The sequence below is a fragment of the Coregonus clupeaformis genome, chromosome 29 (genome assembly GCF_020615455.1).
Source record: "Coregonus clupeaformis isolate EN_2021a chromosome 29, ASM2061545v1, whole genome shotgun sequence".
Lineage (NCBI taxonomy): Eukaryota > Metazoa > Chordata > Actinopteri > Salmoniformes > Salmonidae > Coregonus > Coregonus clupeaformis.
Genome location: NC_059220.1, coordinates 49,505,934 through 49,517,994, shown reverse-complemented (window position 1 = coordinate 49,517,994; position 12,061 = coordinate 49,505,934).

Below are 12,061 nucleotides of genomic sequence, written 5' to 3'. Positions count from 1 at the left end.
ATATGTATTCACACAGCCAAATGGAAAGGTTTCAGGCATCGATTAGAACAATAACGTCAATGTACTACAATATCCATTCTAATGTCTCATTAACCACAAAATACCTTACCTCAGCGGTTACAGAGTGGACTCCAGAGTTCAGCAGAGAGCAGCTTCACTCCTGAATCCTGCAGGTCGTTGTCCCTTAGGTCCAGCTCCCTCAGGTGTGAGGAGTTTGAGCTGAGAACAGGCCAGCTCTTTACAGCATCTTTCTGTGAGGTTACATCTCAACAGCCTAAGTGAGAGAAAATAATGGCATCATTTAAACCAGAATGCAATCAGGATGTGCAATATGATGCTTTAAAGGGGAAGTTCAGGAGTTCACAACTTGATGGTGCCTCACTTTGAAAGTAGTCTATGAGCCAGGAGAAAGTGTAATCTATGGTTCGGTTTTCTTTAAACAGCCATTACAAACTTCAGCTAACTTTAGCCACCGCTAGCTAACAATCAATGGAAGTGATAGGGGCAAATCAACTTTAACACTAGAACTGCTGGGCTTCTCAGCCTTCAAGTACCTACTAGAAAACGTGCTGTCTGGCGTCTCCTTTAGCCTACGTATCAGATTAATCTACTGTGTTGTTATTAGGGGGTGGCTATATTCGTGGCCCCGTGTAGCTCAGTTGGTAGAGCATGGCGCTTGCAATGCCAGGGTTGTGGGTTCGTTTCCCACGGGGGGCCAGTATGAAAAAATGTATGCACTCACTAACTGTAAGTCGCTCTGGATAAGAGCGTCTGCTAAATGACTAAAATGTAAATGTATTCGTATCTGTAAATTGACAGTTGATACTCTTGATCGGAAAATTAAAAAAATATATATATAATGTTTTATTATGCCTAAGTACAGTACCAGTCAAACGTTTGGACAATCCTACTCATTCAAGGATTTTTCTTTATTGTTACTATTTTCTACATTGTACAATAATAGTGAAGACATCAAAAGTATGAAATAACACATATGGAATCATGTAGTAACCAAAAAAGTGTTAAACAAATCAAAATATATTTTATATTTGAGATTCTTCAAAGTAGCCACCCTTTGCATTGATGACAGCTTTGCACACTCTTGGCATTCTCTCAACCAGCTTCACCTGGAATGCTTTTCCGACAGTCTTGAAGGAGTTCCCACATATGCTGAGCACTTGTTGGCCAGGTCATCGGATGCAGCACTCCATCACTCTCCTTCTTGGTCAAATAGCCCTTACACAGCCTGGAGGTGTGTGGTTCATTGTCCTGTTGGAAAACAAATGATAGTCCCACTAAGCCCAAACCAGATGGGATGGTGTATTGCTGCAGAATGCTGTAGTAGCCATGCTGGTTAAGTGTGCCTTGATTTCTAAATAAATCACCAACAGTGTCACCAGCAAAGCACCCCCACACCATCACATCTCCTCCTCCATGCTTCACGGTGGGAACCACACATGCGGAGATCATCCGTTCATCTACTCTGCTTCTCACAAAAACATGGCGGTTGGAACCAAAAATGTAGAAAACAGTACAAATAAAGAAAACCCATTGAATGAGTAGGTGTGTTCAAACTTTTGACTGGTACTGTAGATGTTGGCGAAATACCAATCTCCCTGCAGGTTTATAGACGAAAAAAGCTGCAGATTAGGACCAGCGCGCAGAGGTGTGTGTGTGACTGTGTCCTGTTCTCAAAACTGTCACAAACAAGTGTGCTGTCACTCGGTCAGAATGCGCATCAGCGTTTCTTCTTTCCCTGCTTTGCTTGTTAGATATTATGCACATTGATAGCTTGCTAGCAAACGTCCTCGCCTATTGATTTACCATAGTAGCAGGCTAACAGGAGGCAGCAGCAATCTAAATGATCAGACCGAAACACGTGATGAGAAGTGATCGGGTGAAATATGAAGCTATAAGCGAGTGAACGAAGACAGCTTTGGGTGAAATATGAGACCTCAGGTGAAATATGAGACCGTTTAACTATCCAATCAGAGCAGCAGCAGGATCAACGTGCAGCCCGGTCTTCTCTTTACATACGGGCAAACTAGCCAGTTTAGATATTTAGAGCACAGTGCACGACGCTGAGGAGGAGGATGACACGCTGTTGCCTTTGCAGCAGTAGCTGCTTTCTTGGTGTTCACAATCTTCATCATCATTATACTATTGTTCTAAATTCAATCAACCTCTTCACCCTCCTCATCATCCCCATCATTCAGTTCATTCAAATGTAATTGTAAAGTCTATCGCCCATTCATCCATTGACAGCATTCATTCAGTGAGGAGAGAGACACATTAGCGCCTGGGTACCAACGCCCAGCAGCGCATTTGTCTTGGCCCCTTAAGTTAAGAACAGGTGTGGGAAAGAAAGGTAATCAGGCTCGAAATACTTTTCTGTTTGCTCAGTTCTCCGATATTTTTTTAACACAATGTAAAATTCAACTATTTAGGAAAAGTCAGGGAAGGAGGAGGATGTTGCTTTCAAAATGGCAGATTTATTTTAATTACAAAATCAAATGGCAGGGGCGTTGGCCTATGGCGGTTCTAGTGTTAAGTAACATAAAACCAAACATGGAGTTGATTTCAGTTGATTTGGCCATTATATTTTGACGATTGCACTATTGCCTCTATCACTTCCATTAAGTTTTAGCTAGCGGAGGCTAAAGTTAGCTGAAGTGTTTAGTGGCTGTTTAGAGAAAACCAAACCATGGATTACAGTTTATCCTAGCCCATAGACTACTTTCAGGGTGAGGAATCATCTAACATCAAATTGTAAAATTCTGAACTTCCCATTTAATTGAATTTGCAAGAATATTATGTGATTCAAACAAAAGTATGTGCACTTTCGTGGTTTATTACAACAATAACCATGAAACATTTTCACTTCATTGTCTCTAGTTTACAGAAGTGAAATCCCTAGTCCAGTAGAAAGCAGTTTCACTCCTGAATCATGCAGGTAGTTGTCACTCATGTCCAGCGCCTTCAGGTGTGAGGAGTTTGCACTGAGAACTGAGTCCAACACTTCACAGCTTCTTTCTGTGAGGTTACAGTGGGGGAAAAAAGTATTTAGTCAGCCACCAATTGTGCAAGTTCTCCCACTTAAAAAGATGAGAGAGGCCTGTCATTTTCATCAGGTACACGTCAACTATGACAGACAAATTGAGAGAGAAAAATTCCAGAAAATCACATTGTAGGATTTTTTATGAATTTATTTGCAAATTATGGTGGAAAATAAGTATTTGGTCACCTACAAACAAGCAAGATTTCTGGCTCTCAAAGACCTGTAACTTCTTCTTTAAGAGGCTCCTCTGTCCTCCACTCGTTACCTGTATTAATGGCACCTGTTTGAACTTGTTATCAGTATAAAAGACACCTGTCCACAACCTCAAACAGTCACACTCCAAACTCCACTATGGCCAAGACCAAAGAGCTGTCAAAGGACACCAGAAACAAAATTGTAGACCTGCACCAGGCTGGGAAGACTGAATCTGCAATAGGTAAGCAGCTTGGTTTGAAGAAATCAACTGTGGGAGCAATTATTAGGAAATGGAAGACATACAAGACCACTGATAATCTCCCTCGATCTGGGGCTCCACGCAAGATCTCACCTCGTGGGGTCAAAATGATCACAAGAACGGTGAGCAAAAATCCCAGAACCACACAGGGGGACCTAGTGAATGACCTGCAGAGAGCTGGGACCAAAGTAACAAAGCCTACCATCAGTAAAACACTACGCCGCCAGGGACTCAAATCCTGCAGTGCCAGACGTGTCCCCCTGCTTAAGCCAGTACATGTCCAGGCCCGTCTGAAGTTTGCTAGAGTGCATTTGGATGATCCAGAAGAGGATTGGGAGAATGTCATATGGTCAGATGAAACCAAAATATAACTTTTTGGTAAAAACTCAACTCGTCGTGTTTGGAGGACAAAGAATGCTGAGTTGCATCCAAAGAACACCATACCTACTGTGAAGCATGGGGGTGGAAACATGCTTTGGTGCTGTTTTTCTGCAAAGGGACCAGGACGACAGATCCGTGTAAAGGAAAGAATGAATGGGGCCATGTATCGTGAGATTTTGAGTGAAAACCTCCTTCCATCAGCAAGGGCATTGAAGATGAAACGTGGCTGGGTCTTTCAGCATGACAATGATCCCAAACACACCGCCCGGGCAACGAAGGAGTGGCTTCGTAAGAAGCATTTCAAGGTCCTGGAGTGGCCTAGCCAGTCTCCAGATCTCAACCCCATATAAAATTTTTGGAGGGAGTTGAAAGTCTGTGTTGCCCAGCGACAGCCCCAAAACATCACTGCTCTAGAGGAGATCTGCATGGAGGAATGGGCCAAAATACCAGCAACAGTGTGTGAAAACCTTGTGAAGACTTACAGAAAACGTTTGACCTGTGTCATTGCCAACAAAGGGTATATAACAAAGTATTGAGAAACTTTTGTTATTGACCAAATACTTATTTTCCACCATAATTTGCAAATAAATTCATAAAAAATCCTACAATGTGATTTTCTGGATTTTTTTGCTCCTCATTTTGTCTGTCATAGTTGACGTGTACCTATGATGAAAATTACAGGCCTCTCGTCTTTTTAAGTGGGAGAACTTGCACAATTGGTGGCTGACTAAATACTTTTTTTCCCCCACTGTACATTGACTGAGCCTGAGCATGAAATAAGAATAATTACACACAGTGAAACTACATCACAACAACCTGAACTAGAGCTCAAGAAAGAATAATGAAAACTTGTGGAAGTTATAAACTAAAATTAAACAATATTTATTATTGGGTATTCAACAGGGAAATAGTTATTGGATCATAGTTATTCAAGCACTCACATAACTGTTCTAGAGGCTTTGACCACTGGCGCCAGCCTCAGAAGACCCTCATCTGACCTAAAGTATTTATTCAGGTCAAACACATCCAGGTTCTCTTCTGAAGTCAGTAACAAAGACCAGAACTGACCACTGTCCAGGTGAGAGTTTGGTTTCTGAGAAACTCCCTGAGCTCAGGCAACTTTGTATTTCCTCCACCAGAGAATGGTCATTCAGCTCATTCAGACAGTGGAACAGATTGATGCACCTCTCTGGAAAGGGATTCTCTCTGATCTTCTTTTTAATATACTTGTTTAATGTACTTGTCTGTGTCCTTGTGGGTCAGTGGACTCCTTCTTGTTTGTGTCAGTAGGCCTCGTAAGAGAGTTTGATTCGACTCCAGTCAGAGGCCAAGAAGGAAGTGGAGGAAGAGGTCCAGGTGTCCATTCTTGCTCTGTAAGGTCTTCTTCACTGCGCTATTGTGTAAGTTGGTAATTGATTTGTACCTGAATGGTGATGTAGATTTCCTGGATAAGGATCTCTGTTTCTCCAGTAGATTTTTTGCTGCTGTTGGTGAATGTGAGGAACACGTATAAAGCAGCCAGAAACTCCTGGATGCTCAGGTGAACAAAGAAGTACACCTCTCCTCTCTGTACACTGACACTTCTGTAACATCAATGCCACACTCTGCCAGGTCTTCCACATAGAATAAGATCATAGAACAGCCTTTTTCCAGCTGTTTGAAGGCCAGTTTTCCCAGTGACAGAATTGTCTTTGTATCCCAGTGTGGATTTCCTTCATGGTCTCCAAGATACTTCTGATTCCTCTGTTTGATCTGAAATACAATGAAGTGTGTGAACATTTGAGTCAGAGTCTTGGGCAGTTCTCCACTCTCTGCTTCACCCATGAGTCTCATCAAATATTTTCCTAAAGTACTCCTCCTTCTGTGGGTCATTGAACCCTAGTGCCTCTGTGACCTGGTCAACATACTCAGGAGGGATCTGAATGGCTGCTGCAGGTCGGGAGGTTATCCAGAGGAGAGCAGAGGGAAGGAGATTCCCCTTAATGAGGTTTGTCAGCAGCATATCCACTGAGGTTGACTCTGTGACGTCACAACAGCTCTTGTTGTTTTGGAAGTATAAAGGATGTTGGCACTCATCCAGACCATCAAAGACTAAAATGATTTTGTGCTTCTTAAAGTTAGAGACTATGTGTTTTTTCTCCTTCAACAAATTCTGCTCAAGAAAAGGAAGTGGAAATATGAATTGGACTTCTTCATTTGAATGAACTTCTATACAGAGACTGTTTTTCCGATGCCAGCAACTCCCTCTGTCAGTAGTTTTCTTGAGCAGGTAGGGGTTTAAAGATGTCATCACATTTGATTGGCATGTCTTGTGTTGTTAGTCTCCTGGATGCTGTTTCAATATGTTTCACCTGGATTGGGCCAAGGACCTTATGTGAAACTCCCATCCGATTCTGGTTCATTTTATATGAGCAGGAGCGTAACATCTCCATCTGATTCACCGGGGACCTTGTTCATTTTATGAGCAGATCCAAAGCCTAGAAGAATACCTCAAATAACTCTCATGTCCAGGTTGGATTTGAATTTAGGTTGGAACAACACTGCAACCTGATCTGAATGGTCAAACAAAATACCTCAACTAATCCTTCATGGGCGGTAGACTGCAACACGTTACACTCTATCTCAGCTAACCCGTTAGAGGCTCAAGATTCAAGGACTGGTTATTTCATATTCATACATTTTGCACTTTACCTAATGAAAACCATAGTGGGTGGTAACTGTAACAAAATGCCTACAAATTTAAGAGATTACATGTTACCCCAGGAAACCAATTGCAGGTGGTAGCTGTAAAAAGTATATACACTGCTAAAAAAAATTAAGGGAACATTTAAACAACACAATGTAACTCCAAGTCAATCACACTTCTGTGAAATCAAACTGTCCACTTAGGAAGCAACACTGATTGACAATAAATTTCACATGCTGTTGTGCAAATGGAATAGACAACAGGTGGAAATTATGGGCAATTAGCAAGACACCCCCAATAAAGGACTGGTTTTGCAGGTGGTGACCACAGACCACTTCTCAGTTCCTATGCTTCCTGGCTGATGTTTTGGTCACTTTTGAATGCTGGCGGTGCTTTCACTCTAGTGGTAGCATGAGACGGAGTCTACAACCCACACAAGTGGCTCAGGTAGTGCAGCTCATCCAGGATGGCACATCAATGCGAGCTGTAGCAAGAAGGTTTGCTGTGTCTGTCAGCGTAGTGTCCAGAGCATGGAGGCGCTACCAGGAGACAGGCCAGTACATCAGGAGACGTGGAGGAGGCTGTAGGAGGGCAACAACCCAGCAGCAGGACTGCTACCTCCGCCTTTGTGCAAAGAGGAGCAGGAGGAGCACTGCCAGAGCCCTGCAAAATGACCTCCAGCAGGCCACAAATGTGCATGTGTCTGCTCAAACGGTCAGAAACAGACTCCATGAGGGTGGTATGAGGGCCCGACGTCCACAGGTGGGGGTTGTGCTTACAGCCCAACACCGTGCAGGACGTTTGGCATTTGGCAGAGAACACCAAGATTGGCAAATTCGCCACTGGCGCCCTGTGCTCTTCACAGACGAAAGCAGGTTCACACTGAGCACATGTGACAGACGTGACAGAGTCTGGAGACGCCGTGGAGAACGTTCTGCTGCCTGCAACATCCTCCAGCATGACCGGTTTGGCGGTGGGTCAGTCATGGTGTGGGGTGGCATTTCTTTAGGGGGCCGCACAGCCCTCCATGTGCTCGCCAGAGGTAGCCTGACTGCCATTAGATACCGAGATGAGATCCTCAGACCCTTTGTGAGACCATATGCTGGTGCGGTTGGCCCTGGGTTCCTCCTAATGCAAGACAATGCTAGACCTCATGTGGCTGGAGTGTGTCAGCAGTTCCTGCAAGAGGAAGGCATTAATGCTATGGACTGGCCCGCCCGTTCCCCAGACCTGAATCCAATTGAGCACATCTGGGACATCATGTCTCGCTCCATCCACCAACGCCACGTTGCACCACAGACTGTCCAGGAGTTGGCGGATGCTTTAGTCCAGGTCTGGGAGGAGATCCCTCAGAAGACCATCCGCCACCTCATCAGGAGCCCAGGCGTTGTAGGGAGGTCATACAGGCACGTGGAGGCCACACACACTACTGAGCCTCATTTTGACTTGTTTTAAGGACATTACATCAAAGTTGGATCAGCCTGTAGTGTGGTTTTCCACTTTAATTTTGAGGGTGACTCCAAATCCAGACCTCCATGGGTTGATAAATTTGATTTCCATTGATCATTTTTGTGTGATTTTGTTGTCAGCACATTCAACTATGTAAAGAAAAAAGTATTTAATAAGATTATTTCATTCAGATCTAGGATGTGTTATTTTAGTGTTCCCTTAATTTTTTTGAGCAGTGTACTTTACCCCAGGATACATTTACATTTTAGTCATTTAGCAGACGCTCTTACCCAGAGCGATTTACAGGAGCAATTAGGGTTAAGTGCCTTGCTCAAGGGCACATCGACAGATTTTTCACCTAGTCGGCTCGGGGATTAGAACCAGCGACCTTTCGGTTACTTGCACAACGCTCTTAACCACTAAGCTACCTGCCGCCCATTATGGGCAATAACTATAGAAACAAGGTAGCTTTATTCACGTCAGGGGAATTTAGCAAAATAAGGTTGCTATATTCGCATCAGGGGAATTTAAGGAAAAGTGTCAGCCTATTTGCAACAAACCTCCTTGTTATTGCATTTACATTTTCGTTTTCGTGTGTTCCTCTTGTATTCAGTGGCGTCTATGAATCAAATAATTATGAAGGCATAAATGTATGAAAGTGTGTATACTTATTTTAAATTGATTTAGTTATTTCCTTGTGATGTATTATTTCATGTTTTATGTTTTGTGTGGACCCCAGGAAGAGTATCTGCTGCTTTAGCAGTAGCTAATGGGGATCCTAATAAAATACTAAAATATGAAATACCTCATGTCCAGGTTGGATTTGAATTTAGGTTGGAACATCCCTGCAAGCTCATCTGAATGGTCAAACAAAACACAAAACATTAGTACTCATAGACGCTTCGTTTGGCGTTTCAGATTTTTTATCCAGTAATATTTGTTCTCTGTGGAAAAACAGTTCACACATCAATTATTTCCCCCTTTAGGAGGCAATGAGGCCTTTTATTTTCAATCATGTTTATGTTATCATGTACATTTCTAAGTGAAAATAACAAACCAGTACAATATGGCACAGTGAACTAGATCTCTTACCTTTCTCCAATATGTCAACTAGCTCCTTCTGGTTCATGTTCCTCAGGACATGCAGTGTGATCTGCAGAGCCCCCTCTCTGGCAAATGCTCTCCTGCTTCTCATCTTCAGCGTCCACCATTTCTGCATCCTCCCTCTGACTCTCAAAGCATTCTGGGAGATCAGGACTTTTCGAACCTCTTCAGCTCTTTCTTCACAAAATAGATAACGTGGTCCTCGAGCATCTGAAATCAACAATTCAATAGGAAGAGACAGAGAGCTCACGACAAGTGTTAGGTCTAATTGTAAATGTTAAAACCCCATACAGAGTATTGATCATTATGGTATACAATAGAAAGATAAACATTTTCCACATCGAATCCTGGCACAGGATTGGGAGAGAACATATAGCAATGAAAATAAAATTAATAATTCAACTGTTTGCTGCTGATATTTTCTTTTCTTTAGCTGTAATACTAAAGTGTTTGCCCATTAATGGTCAGGTTTCTACGTAGCTTTTAAATCCCACAGTTTTTTTTACTCTCTTTCAGATTTATTAATAGTGTATTTTCCATCCGACAGTGTTTTGATTTGTATGTGTCATTTCAAATGTAGCTAAAAACATTGTTACATTTCATACCTTTATCCCAGAGGCCTGTAGAGAGTAAAATTAGTAAAGTAGAGTAAAATGTCACCCACCCCACAAAAAATATATGCATGGATATTTACCCTTGTTTTGTAGGGAAGGCTTTCTGTCTGAATTCTATAGACAGCATCATAGACTGGTCACTCTTCATGGACACACATCTGGGTACAGGCATGTCGGATCTTTCCTGATGGGCCCTTTCAAAAACAAAATGTTGAATATTAGTTGAACCATCTTACACAGACACTAAAACATACTGCACACGGACTGTTCTCACATCTTAGCTCCATGGTTGGGGTCATTGTCCACGGAAGGACTCATTTCAGAGGCTGAACCCCTCTCCTTGTGAGACTTCTTGTAAATGCAGGGGTCTTCTCCTCTGTCTCCACCTAGAGAGCCCGTTGGGGAGTTGCAGCGATAAGACATGATCGAAATGCATGATTCAGTGTTGCTTGCCTCGAAGCGAGCATAAAAGGCATTTAGCTCGTCTGGTAAATTCGCGTCACTGGGTAGCGCACAGCTGGGTTATCCTTTGTAGGCACCTTGATTGAATCCACCTTTTCCACTGCTTTCTTCACAGTCCTCAATATTACAAATTGATTTCTCAAATGAATCTCATTGTCCAAAAAACGCAGTCCAATAAGAAATGCTTTATTGGACCCAGTGGCGGCTCCTGAAAAAATTCTCAGGGGGGGCAATTTTTCTGATGATTTAGGTGACCTACACACATTTAAAAAAAGATATGTCCAGCAACAACATGAAGACAGGGGCAGCATATAAGTCAATACCAGAAGCATTTATTGACTGATCTCAAAAGTGTTGGCTTACCAGGGTTGGTGGAGCCCTCAGTTTCATCTTTGCCTCGCAAAGCTAACTCAAACACTCCGCAAAACTTCACACACTGGATTAGCCGGCTGAGGATGTGGCGGTTCTTGCTAATGTCGTAGTAAATATATTTGTTATAGTGAATATGGAATATGATATGTTGAGTAAAATGTTGTGCTAAGATCTATTTAGGTCAGGAGCTGGTTATAAGTTCTGTTCCTATCCAATAACAATGGACAAAAGGGTCCTATCTTGTCAGCCTTGTCAGTTTCAGTTCTCCAGTAAACTTGTGATTATCAACACTAACCTCATCGTTGTGGCGGCGGACAGCTAGCCTGTATCCCTCATCCAGTTGAGTGGGAATGTTCACTCTCCCCAAAGCAGACAATCTCAAACAGCTATCCATGTGGGTCTTTGACAGCTCATGTTTCTTAATCTTTCCTGAAAGATGGTGCATGTCCGTTACACACCAGTCGCTGTCCAAGCGGTGCTGTCTGCCGTGCCGCCTTCAGGGTGAAAGAGTAAGCAGGGGGGTAGCAGAAGACTGCATTAGCTACATCGCAGCCTGCTAGCCAGGTTTTTCGTTCGTACCAATTTTTTGGAAAATCCTCGGGTGTAGGACTTCCCCCTTTAGTAGAAACCTGTTGAATTATTAAATTTGGTCTGGGAGGTCCTAATTGTTTCGTTGCCAATTTATCTTGATTTGTTCGGCGACAAAAAGTAACTTATTTCAAAGAGACAATCGAGTTGCACTGAACGCTATAGCCATCTTGATAGTAGTACGTGAATTGATTGATGAGGCTACCCGCTCTTTTCTTAGTTACGTTCATGGTTACGTTACGTATGACGAAAGCGCGTAAGTGCAAGCCCTCAGAAACCCATAGAGATTGTATTGAAAGCTCTGATATTTGAAAAAAATTGATTTTACATGGGAGTCTATGACAGACTTCTGGGCGAAGCACGACTTTAGCCTGATTGGACATTTAGTGGCACTGTGGCAGATCAGACGTCTAGATTACAACACTGATAACTACTGTTGCCGTGATATAATTGATTAGAAAAAAAATCCCTTCCTTTTCCCGTTTGGCAGTGCGTCGCCCATATCGCCCTATTGAACACACCGCCCCTGATTGGACCGGTCCTTGTCTTCTACTACAACTTTTGCTCGTTTTGTTCCATTCTTTGATTTCACTTTTTCCATTCATTATCACACACTTCAATTGCCTCACTTTCTGAGTCAACCACACTCGCCATTTCCTCTAGACCGACCTCACACCAACTCTCTCGCCGAGGAGCCTTGCTGGCGTTCTACAAGAACTCCCACTTGTTCTACCACCAACTTGCGCACATCGCCCTCGTGCGGCAACGTTTGCAAACACAGAAAAGGGTCTATATTTTCAATGTTAACTTCAATTGGATAGTGACGTCCCAATGATCCCGCGTTGCAATGACCATTTATTTACAGAGAGAGGCTGAGAGCACGTCTACGTGGT